This window comes from Solanum verrucosum, unplaced genomic scaffold (genome assembly GCF_900185275.1).
Source record: "Solanum verrucosum unplaced genomic scaffold, falcon-dt-bn FXZP01000238.1, whole genome shotgun sequence".
Classification (NCBI taxonomy): Eukaryota; Viridiplantae; Streptophyta; class Magnoliopsida; order Solanales; family Solanaceae; genus Solanum; species Solanum verrucosum.
Window position 1 is genome coordinate 1179875 of NW_026020630.1, and position 13203 is coordinate 1193077.

Here is a 13203-nt window from a genome sequence, read left to right on the forward strand (position 1 = left end):
GATTTTTAAGCCTTTTCATAGTTATTTCAAATTACCGGATGTTACATTTCTGCATCTACAATCCTTTTTGAGCAATCGCGCAAATTCTCATATCTTTCATTTGTATTAGCCCATGAATTTGGTGCACGGAGCATCCAAAATTATTTTCTCAAAAAACTTTATTAGGACCTCCATATTTAGTTAGGGAACCATCACGTATACTCACACCATTTTTTCATGCCTATTTCTGCATCAACATCCACTTTTTAGGAATCGCGCAAATTTTCCTATTTTTTGTGTATATTAGCCCATAGATCTAACGCCCTGAGCAGCCAAAAAAAATTCTCAAAAAACTTTATTAGGACTTTTGTATTGAGTTGGGGAACCATCGCGTATACTTACACCATATTTTCCATGTCCATTTCCGCATCTACGACCTTCTTTTTAGGAATCGCACAAATTCCTCTATTTTTCGTGTGTATTAGCCCATAAATTTGGCACCTGAAGCACCCAATTTTTTTTTCTCAAAAGACTTTATGAGGACCTCCGTATTGAGTTGGGTACCATCAAGTATACTCACACCTTGTTTTCACCCCCCATTTCTGCATTTGAAGCCCCTTTTTTAGGAATTGCACAAATTCCTCTATTTTTTGTGTGTATTAGCCCATGGATCTGACGCCCGGAGCACTTAAATTTTTTTACTCAATGAACTTTATGAGGACCTCTGTATTGAGTTGAGGAACCATCACGTATACTGATACTATTTTTTTCATGCCCATTTCCGCATCTACAACCTCTATTTTAGCAATCGCATAAATTCTCCTATTTTTCGTGTGTTTTATCCCATACATCTGGCACTCGAAACCCCTAAATTTTTTACTCCAAAAACTTTATTAGGACTTTTGTATCGAGTTAGGGAACCATCATGTATACTAACACCATTTTTTTCACGTTCATTTCCACATCTACAGCACTTTTTTTAGGAACTATGCTAATTCCTCTTTGTTCGAGTGTATTAGCCCTTGGATCTGGCGCCTGGAGCACCCAATTTTTTTTAAAAAAAAAAATTATGAGGACCTCCGTATTGAGTTGGGGAATCATCACGTATACTCGCACCATTTTTATCATGCCCATTTTCGCAACTACAACCCTTTTCTTAGCAATCACGCAAATTACCCTATTTTTCGAGTGTATTAGCCCATGGATCTGGGGGCCGCAACACCAAAAAACTTTTTTCTCAAAAAAATTTATGAGGACCTTCGTATTGAGTTTGGGAACCATCACGTATACTTACACCATTTTTTCCACTCCCATTTTCGCATCTACAATCCCTTTTTTAGTTGACGACGCAAATTTCCGTATTTTTTGTGTGTATTAGCCCATGGATCTAGCGCTCGAAACACCCAAGAAAAATTTCTCAAAAAAATTTATGAGGACCTCCGTATTGAGTTCGGGAACCATTACGTATACTCACACAATTTTTAAGCTCATTTCCGCATCTACAGTTCATTTTTTAGCCGATGATGCAAATTTCCCTATTTTTCGTGTATATTACACCATTGATCTGGCGCCCAGAACACCCAAAATACTTTCTCAAATTTTTCTTTGAGGACCTCCGTATTGAGTTGGGAACCATCACGTATACTCAAACCATTTTTTCATGCCCATTTCTGTATCTACAGGCCCTTTTTCAGTAATCGCATAAATTTCCCTATTTTTCTTGTGTATTAGCTCAAGGATCTGGCGCCCAGAGCACCCAAAAAAGAATTTTCAAAAAAAAAATTATGAGGACCTCTGTATTGAGTTGGGGAACCATCACGTATACTCACACCATTCTTTTCATGCTTATTTCCGCATCTACAACCCTTGTTTTAGGAATCACGCAAATTCTCTTATTTTTCGTGTGTATTAGCCCATGAAACTGGAAACTGGCACCTGGAGCACCCAAAAAAAAATTCTCAAAAAACTTTACGAGGACCTCCGTAGTAGTTGTATAACCATATAATGTTGGACTTGTATAATTATAATTTTAAAAATTGTATAATTGATTATTTATACATATGTTGTTTATTAATTAAGTAATATACACAAATAATTTAAATTGTAACTCATTTGTTATCTCATATACAAATTATATTATACATATACAAATAAAAAAATGAAAACAAAGTTATACCTCAAAATCTTCAATTAAATTATACATATACAGGTGAAATAACGAAAACAAAGTTATTCCTCAAAATCTTCTACTTCTTGTTAAGTCCATGGTATATAAATGTTTCGTTGTATTTTGATCAACAATGTGACATCTATGGATTTTGATGTTGAACTCATACAATGTTCTTACAATTAGATATGGCGATTGAATCTACAATTTTTTCAAAAACTTGAATTAAATTGAACGGAAAAAATGGAGGGATGAATGAAATTTTTAAATTTTGAATTATATCGGTTGAGTGATTTAGGGGAAACAGAGAGATTTTAGGAGCAGAATACGTAGGTATGATAAGAGATATAGAGTGTTAACTTGTATAAAAGCAGAAAAAGATTCAACACGTTTTGTATCAAAACATGGGACCCGGCTCATAGTCATTTTCTTAAACAATAACATTTTTTTATAATTAATTTAAACTATAGTTATGAAGCATAATTAACTACTAAATGTTAGCTTAGTTATATAATTTTCCGTTTGAAAAACAAATTTCAAAATGAATTTGCTTGGCGTGAAAAATTGTAAATGGACTATTTCGGCCCACTTTTGTCATCAACCAGGCCTAAGAAATGCAACTAGTAACCATTTTGGGTAGTTATTTAAGTTTTAACCAGAATCTGCAAATTATTTAAAGTTTTGCATATATCCTAGAACATACCAAATCCATTAAAAGGCACAATAAAATATGCATGAACATAGAGGTTCCCAAATAAATCCAAAAGTTAATTTAAGAACAAAAAAAATCCCAAAGAGATTAAGACGCCCTTGCATGCACAATCACTAATTAATTACATGATTTACATGTACCTTAATCACTGCAAAAGTAATTTTGATGGATCAGCATAGCGAACAGAGAATGACTTAAAGAGATGATCAGGTTCATCCCAACTGAAGCCATTGTCAAAATTTTGTGAGTAAGTATATTCATCATATCGAGGAATTTGCACATGAACTGACCTAGAACACTCGAGCCTTAATCCCTTCTTATTTTCCTTCTTCTCTTTTGACAACTTCTTCCACAAAACTTTCCAAATTGAACTCTTTCTACCTCCACTTTTAGAAATTGATTCTTTGACTCCTTCAATATCATCATGATCACTTCTTCCTAGTCTAACACTTCTACTTCTTTTGCTAAAGCTTCTATACAAATTCTTGACATCCATTGTAAGCAATAACTTCGATCAAGAACGATAATAACAGCTATGTCTCAATTCCTAGTAAGTTTGAATCAACTATATAAATTCTCACTGATCTTCGTTCAAAAGAAATTAATTAGTTGCGCGGAATATAATGAGACATAGATGGTTGTGAAAAGTATAGAGCTAGGAGTGAAATGGATTTTGAGCATTTAAAGGAATTGGATGTAGCTTATTATGATAATTTTGAACTTTAAGTAGAATTGTCCAAAATGGCAGCTAACTAGTAAGAAATAGGAATATTTTAGCATGCCTTTGGTGTTAGACAAAGATGATGTGCTTAGACTTTATTAATTTATATATACTACTAGAAGGTTCATACGTTTTGAACAAATAAAATAGTATTACTTACGTCTCAAATTATCTATCATGATTTCATCTCAAATTATTTGTCATTTTATAAGTACAAAATTAATTATTTTTATCCATTTTGTCCTTAGGACTAATTGTTCTTGAAAACTATATCTAATGAAGAGTAGAGATTTTTATTGAGACATAAACGTGTAAAAGAGAAATACGATAAATAATTTGAGACGTAGAGAATAGGTGACATTATTTAATTCTAAGTGATTATGTTTCATGTCTAACTATCAAAAGAATTGGTAATCACGTGATAATGACTAATTATACATTATGTTGAGCGTTTTAAACAAAACAAAACAAAAATAACGGTTGGATTATTGACAAATTGTTATTGTATTTACACTTAAACATCATACGTTCTTTCATTTAATAATTACACTAGCAATACTTTTAGAAAATGGGTACTTTTTCATTAAGAAAAAAACAAATTGAATTGACTTCAATAGCTCTATAATTTTTTGTAAATTCTCACTCATTAGGTGAGATTGAAACCAACAAAAAGAGTTGTATACGTATCTCGTTAAAATAAGACTCTAGTTAGACGAAGTTCATCTCTGGATGCCTCTATACACACATTTAAAGTGAATTATGACACATAAAGAGTAATTATTAGGAATCTTATAAAATAAATTCAGATATAACTATAGAGACGTATTTTAGATTAAACTGCAATGAACAAATTTATGCACAATCTAGACCCAAAACACACAAAACCTTACCAATTATTGGATATGAACCGTGTTATGAACCAAGTTCAGCCTAATATGGATATCAAAGTCACACAAGTAGTTATTGGGCTGACAAGAGCTATTGGAGTGAAAACAAGCAATAGGACCAAGTTAATTTGGGATCCGGGTTGAGTAGTAGGCATGAAACGGTTCCATCAAAAAGGGTATGATATGTGATTTAGGGATTATGAAAATTGTTGAGAAAAATGTCTAGCCTCTCATCCCCTTCCTCCGAGTTTTGCTTCTCATCCCTTTCTTCTACTTCTGTTCTTCAATTTCCCTTTTAGTTTCTTAATTCCTTTGTAATTCTAATTACGAATTAGTGAAATAAACCTGAGTTTGAATAGCGTTGGTTTAGTTATTGGATTTGCTACGGACCGTTACAAATTTCCACAATAATATGATGGTTTTGGTGTAGAACCCTTATCCCTTTGTGAATCATTACTCATTATATATCATAATTTTACTTTGTATTCAAATTCAGTCTATCAAATTTTTATTGCATATTTTAATATTTAAATGTATATTTAGATTTAGACGTTTTTCTTTTAATACAAATAAAGGAAATCGTAGTACCCATCATAATATCGATAACTGAAATAGCTCCATCTGGTCATATTCTGACCAAAAAGGGTTTTGTAGAGTGATCTAACCCCAGGATAAATTTCAACTTTCACAAATAAAATTCCATGAAAGTATCTTGAGAAGTAACTATCTGTGAATTTTACTCGTATATGTAAGACAAGTATCGGTGGACTAAATATCTAGTCTAATTTATATGTATCATTACTCATTAGTAACAAAAACTTATTACACTTTTAAGTCACTCAAAAATATCTACTGATAAAATTTTGTAAAATGTGAGACTCGTAAGCTCGAAAATGGGGATATTTTTCTAATATGTAAAGATATGATACATTGATGCAGATATTTCTTACATTTATGATATACATAACTTAAAAAGATGTGGAATTTAGAATCTTCCACAACATCATTTGCAAGTTGCAATTTATTTTTGGATTCATCCTGTCAATATGAACAAATTCCAATGAAATCCACAAATATGAACATATTACTTATAGGCTCCAAGAATCCAAAAGTAAAAGAACAAAAACTACCTAAGGAAAACTAAGCCCTTATTACATTCATTGTGCATTTCACTAATTATGTGATTTACATGTATATCTCTTTAAAACAATAACATACTCCGCATAATTCTAATAAAAAAAAAATGAGGTGTATGCAAATTTTACTCCTACCTTATATAAGGTAGAGAGACTATTTTTGATAGATCCGCTAAGAAATTGAAGCGTTTGCAAAATTGAGAGTTTATCAGAAACATCCTCTCTGTGTACCTTACACAAGGTAGGAGGTAAGATCTTTAATTACTTCAAAAGGATCAATTGTGATGGATCAGCATAACGAACAGAGAATGATTGAAGAAATGATCATGTTCATCATAGTTGATGAAACCATCATCAAAATTCTGTGAATAAGTATATTCATCATAACGTGGAACTTGTACATGAACAGACCTAGAAAACTTGAGCCTTAATCCTTTCTTCCACAAAACTTTCCAAATTGAACTTTTGCTACCTCCACTTTTAGAAAATGATTCTTTCACCCCTTCAATATCACCATGATTGTAATTTTTTCCCAATCTAACACTTGTGCTTCTTGTACTAAAACTTCTATACCAATTCTTAACATCCATTGTGATGATCAACAAAAAAGTTGAATTAACAAGTAGATATATAATGAAATAAGATTTTGAAAAGTATTAGAGTTTGGTTGTGGCTATTTATGAATAAACAGTTTTGGACTTTGAAGTAGAATGGTCCAATATGGCAGCTAAGCTAGTAGGAAATATGAATACTTAGCATGCTTTTGGTTATTAGACTAATATGATGGGCTATAGACTTTACTTTTAAATTTATTTACATGGTTTGGCCAAATAAAATAGGTGGCATTATTTAATTCAAGATTATGATATTTGTGGTAACATTTTATATTGAAATATCATAATTTTCAAGCACGTGAGAGTGAGTACATTATATTGAGGGTTTTATAAGAAAATGTAAGAAGAAATAAAATAATAATAAAAGTACAAGATAATAATAGGTTATAGGTGTAGCAAAGAACGTGTAAAGGGTGGGTGGGGGTGGAGGAGATATACTTATTTCTCTTAGAAATTCATGTACAAATGATTTGATTTATCTTTCTATTTATCGATATATAGAAAAATATAAATATGCACATTAACGGAGAGTCATTTTATGCTTTAGAAATATTTACAAAAAATGTTAAATTGCTTCTATAAAATATATTTAGCAGCAAATTAAATTATTATCGTTAATTAATTATTGATAAAAATCTTTTTTGACAAAATGCATGTTGCCGATTTGAAATATTCGCAAGTTGCATATATGATCTAGCTACTTGATTAAACTACTTACAAGTTGTCTATTTTAATTGCATGCAAATTTTTTAAGATAGATGTAGAGTAGACTACTTAAATAGATAACTATGATATAATTTATTTACAACAAGAAGTTGTTGATGGGTAAGGGTATTGATATTGACAAATGTTGTGAATTTACACTTAGCATTATCATCTAAAATTGTAGCTAAACTTTTAGGAAATGTGTCTATATATTAATTAATGAGCCAAACACATTGAATTGACTTTAAACAATAGCTCTATAAAATTTAAAAAGTATGCCCCACTAGCTTTTCCTACTCTCATCCGAAAAGTCTCATATGAGGGGTAAAACAATTTCTAATAAAAGCGATTACGTACCCAAGAGAATTTGAATTCTAGACTTTTTGGTTAAGAATGAAAAAGTATTTATAACTTCACCACAATCCATGTTGGTCCTCTACTCTCATATTAACCTCTCTTAAGGCTATATTCACGGTAAACACTTACTCGAATATTTATATCAAATCAAGAAATTAATCACGTATAATTGAATATACACAATTATATATCACTTAATAATAATAAAATAATATATATTTACTTTATTTATTCACTTAATTAATTAATTATAGTAATTACTTGGATTCACCACACATATAAGCACATTGAAATATCTAAGACAAGTGTTCATGGGATTAAATTAATCAGAAAAAAGAATCATACTTGTCTTGTACTCTTATAAAAAAAAAAGTTATATTCATCCCTCACATAACTTTTTTTCAATATATTTACCTTCCCATCCAACTTTGGATACATATTTGCCCTTGTAATATTGACTCTCATCCCCACCGTTATTATATATGTTATGTGGTCAGAGGCGTATCTAGAGGGGTTCCGTGGGTTCACATGAACCCATGCTCCCCTCTCTAGATTATATATAATAGTGTTATATTTTTTTTAAATATATTTAAATATAGAGGTGTGAACCCACGTTAAAAGTAACATATAATAATACGATGAAGATTGGGTGCACCTCTTTAAGCAAATATAGAAATTTAAATTTTACATCTATTTTATTTTTGTTATTAACACCCCTCCAAGTGGTTATCGGTAGCACTTTTGGCGTTTCAATCAATTTTTCTTTTATTTTTTTGCTTTTATCTTTCAAAATTTTCAAATGTGTAACATTGAAAATTCCCAAATAAAATTAGCTTGGTATAATTTTTATATTATTAAATTAAATGTGTATATTAAAATTTAAAACTAGTAGTATTATATATGTTGGGCCTATAATTTTTAAAGTTTAACGGTTAGTGTTAAGAACGTAAAGGTTAAACCGATCAAATTTATATCGTAGATGCATCTTTTCGTATTAATGCACCCATCCTTACGAAATCCTGAATACGCCTCTGTTAATGTGGTGCCTATGTGGACATATTTTTTCCTCCCAATTAAAATTTTCTCCTAATATAATTCTTTTATTCGGCCAAATATTATTTCCTCCCAATCTTTGAGCTAAACCATAAAATCCATCGTTAATTCTATTTTAGCGATGAACTATCATAAAATTCTGTAACTACACGCTAACAAATTAGCAATGAAACTCGTAGATAGTTTTACATATGCACCATGAAATATTTTTTACTTAATGATATATTTAACTTATACAGAGTTGAGATAGTAAATTAACATTAACACGTAAGGATTATATGAACATGTAGAGAGGTTACAAGTTAATCTAAAATTAAAGAACAAAAAAGTGGCCAAGGAAAAAAAATTTCATTGGACACTAATTTATCATGTGATTTACATCTCTAATCACTTCAAAACTGTAGTTTAGATGAATCAGCATAACGAACAGAAAATGATTTGAAGAGATGATCAGGTTCATCCCAACTAAAACCATCGTCAAAATTTTGTGAATAAGTGTATTCATCATAACGAGGAATTTGCACATGAACTGACCTAGAACATTCATGCCTTGATCCCTTCTTCTTTTCCTTAGACAACTTCTTCCACAAAACTTTCCAAATTGAACTTTTGCTACCTCTACTTGTAGAAAATGGCTCTTTCACTCTTTCAATATCATCATGATTGTAATTTCTTGCTAATCTAACACTTTTGCTTCTTGTGCTAAAACTTCTATACCAATTCTTCATATCCATTGTTATCAAGAAGTTTGATCAACTAGAATATAACAATAACAACTATACTTCAATTTCAAGTAAATAACTGGAATCAGCTATATGAATCTTCACCGATTGAGTTAACAAGAATTGGATATATGGTCATGGAAGAAGTATATATAGAATTATGATCAATTAGGGAAGTGATGGCTATTTATCACAAATGGAGTTTAAGGATAAATAGTCCAAAAGGGCAGCTAGTTAGTATATGGAATAGGAATATTTTAGCATGCTTTTGGTATTAGACAAAGATGATGTGCTATAGACTTTTATTTGTACATATAATATAATAATATAATTATGCAGACGTTTGACTACTTGGGCGTTTGGACATTTAACAATAAAAGTGATTTTATTATGAGAAAATTAATGCCAAACTTAGCTAACTGATATAATTTGGCTATATCCTAAACTTAATTTGGCTAGAATAGAATTTCGTATGGTCATTTCTTAAATGAAATGTGCTAGTTTCTTAATTCCCTCTGCATATACATATACTAATACTAGGTTCGATTAATTCGTAAATTATACTTTAGCTCCACCCCTAACTTTCTCTTTTAGTATAGTCACAACATTTCTGAAAGTAACAATTTTGACTCTGAGTTAATTTAATTTTTTGGAGTATTAAGAATAAACATTGGAGTATTTAATTTTTTTAGTATTAACAAATATTGAATTTAAAATAAAATTATCAAATATTGGTTGAATCAATATGTCAAGTAAGATATTGAGCACTTGGTTTTATCGAGCTCAATCAAATTTACGGAAACTCCATGAATAGGACCAAATCTTATTGCATGATATTTACATGAGTTCCTCCTTAAGAAAGTCATTTAGAGGGCTTAGTTGATCCATGATTTATGCTTCATCTACTTTCTTTTGTAGTTTGTTTCGAGAAGTCTATCGATCGATTCCTATTCTTTCTTTTTCTTTTGATTCTATTCCGATTTAGATGTACAAATCATGTTCATGGATTAACTAATATGTGCAAAAACTCTATTTGGCTCTGTCATTCTACGAGTCTCTTCAAAATCTCGAGTTGATGGCATTAAGCTAATTAACGAATAATTTTGAATAAAAACTCGAACTGATGACATTAAACTTGTGAAAATCCATTAATTTGCATTCGATAAAAATACATACACAAAAAAATACAGAAAACAAATTGTTAAAGCATCTGGGAATGAGAGTGATTTACTCTTCAGTTCAGTGTTCAAGGAGTTTTTGCATATCCTCCCTCATCCTTTGGAACCAATTTTTTTTTTCCATCTCCCAATTTTCATGGAGTCATTTTGGTGGTGAAGTGTTCCTTGCTCTCTAGTTTTTGGTCAGGTTCCAATTTCCTGTCCAAATTAAGGTAATATCTTTATTCCATTTCAATATACTTTCAAGAATAATGTGAATTTATATATATAAATATGACATACGTGAACACTCGTGGGCAAACACCAAACCTCAAAAATGAATTGGTGCAGGTATTAAAAAATAAAATTGTTACCTTCTTTCCAAGAATTAAAATTTATTTAAACTAAATTCAAACATGAAATAGTGAAATAAGATTAGAAAGAAATAGTTAAACATGAAAAATAACTTAGAAAAAGAGAAAACCTCAACAAATATTGTGAGTGATGTGAAGAAATATACAACAAATCTGGGTGGATAGGAAGAATATGAAATTTCACCATCACATATCAAGTATAAATAGTTGAATTAGCATCATTAGAATTTTGACATTTTTATATTTAACTTATTCGTTTGATTGGACTTCTTAAAACATATTATAAATTTATTTTAGTGTGATATTATATTATATATGTATCAATAATGGACATTGTCAACCATTTAAATTGAAGTCTTTAGCCCAAGTCCAATCATCCTCTATTCTGCCCAATTTTTTAAGAAAAAATTGTTTATGGTAACTAATTATGCTTCAGTGTATACATTCATATTATTAACAGGGGCGGCTCAAATCCGTTGGTGGCCTAAGGCCAAAATCAAACTATAGGCCTTAAAAACAAATTATAAATGTTTTTATTTTAAATCTATTTTTCTAGCTTTTTGAGATGCAAAGTTGTTAATAATTTTTGTGTAGTCAATCTCTTCTAATAATTTTTTTCAATCGATAATATAGTCAAACCACTTAATATTTTTTGAGACATTATCGATCTTAAATAATATTTTATTATTTTTAATTTTGAAAAACTTCTTTCGGCTGAGGCGACTGCTACGGGAATTGTTAACATTATTCTATAAGCAATGTAAGCATTTGGAAAAGAATCAAGTCTTTTTATTTGATTGAGTATCTCAATTAGAGTATTGTCTTCTACTTTTATGATTTCCCTTAACACTTTTAATTCAAAAAATAAGTTTAAACCGTCAATATCGGAGTTAGTATTATGTTTTAAGGAACATTCAAGTTTAAGACAATATTTTTTCAAATTCTCATCATCTAATGATCTCAATTTTTTCCCACTAAATAGAAAACCAAAAATATTCTCATATACTTCAAATTGTTCAAATCTATTTTGAAGTGAAAAGATAGCTTGGTCTACTATGTATAAGAAGTAATCAACTCTAAATGATTCTTCAAGAGATCTTGTGATTTCATTATCAACATTCTCATCAAATTATTTTTTTCTATAAATTACACATTTCTTACGAAATACAGGTTCTATATTCATCTCTAATGCAATTTCCTTAGCCGAAATCATAGTACTTGTAAATCCTTCTTCTCTATATGTTTTAAAAAAAGAAACTAAACCTCTTAATTGATCTATAGCGACATCAAAATCTAACAAATATTTTAAAACACTATTTACATTATCAAATAAAAAATATAATAAACATAAGACACAAAACAAAAATAATATTAGAAATTAGAATGATATTACCGAATTCAAAAGCTATGAAGACTTGATTTCCAAAAATGAACCGGGCTACTGTAATATAGTTTCCCCCAAATTTAAAATATAAACTATCAATAGAACGAGTAAATTTTTAAGTTTTGAATAAGAGAGAGATGTAAGATTAGAAAAAAGAAAATGAAAAGAAATAGAAGGGAGGAGGATATAATATATAAAAATAAAATTAGAAAAAAAATAAGGTAAAAAAAAAAAGATAACTTGTACATTAAAAAAAAAGTACACAACTTTTTATTGAAAAGTCAAAAAGTCATAGTCATATCTATCATACTATCACTTCATTGAGCCGTTTTACATTTAGGGGTCGTTTGGTTTGAAAATGAGTTATGATGGGATAAGTTATGTTGGGATAAGTTATGTTGGGATTAGTTATGATGGGATAAGTTGTGTTGGGATTATTTTTTATTGAGTGTTTGGTTTGTTGTATTCAAAATAATAAATTTTAAGAACAATTTATTTATTTACAAAAATGCCCTTCATTAATGTAAAAAGTGATATAACAAAAAGGTTGAAAGAGACATTTTTGTCATTTACCTATTTTATCCCAAGATAAGTTATCTCGGGATTACTATACCACCCAAGGAGAGGGATAACTTATCCCGGTACTAATTATTAATCCCGGGATAAGTTATCCTGAACTTGCCAACCAAACAACAAAATAAGCAGTACTATAATTTAATCCCAGGACTATTTGGTATTATCCCTCACACCAAACGAGCCCTTATTGTCTTGGTTCTAACAATTTTTTTAAAAAAACTTAATCCTTCCTAATTAACTAAAAAATGGGGCCTTTGCATTTATTGTCTTAGTTCTAATATTATTTTTTTTAATTTAATCCTACCTAATTAACTAAAAAATGGGGCCCCTAAAATTGGGGGCCTAAGTCAAAAGACTTTCTTTTAAGCCTTACCAGCCGCAATCATATATATATATATATATATATATATATATATATATATATATATATTATGTTTGTAAAGAAAAATACCACTATACGTTTTGAGGAAAAAATTATTTTTTTTTGCAAAAAAGCAAGGCACCAATTTCTTATCTCACTACTTATGAAATTCTCCCAAATTTCTACTTTGTCATCTCAATGGAACAACATTATTTTTAAAAGGGGGACTTTCGCAAAGAGCCAATATAATAAATTTAATTATGCTTCATAGTTATAGTTTGCATATTTACATAGTGTA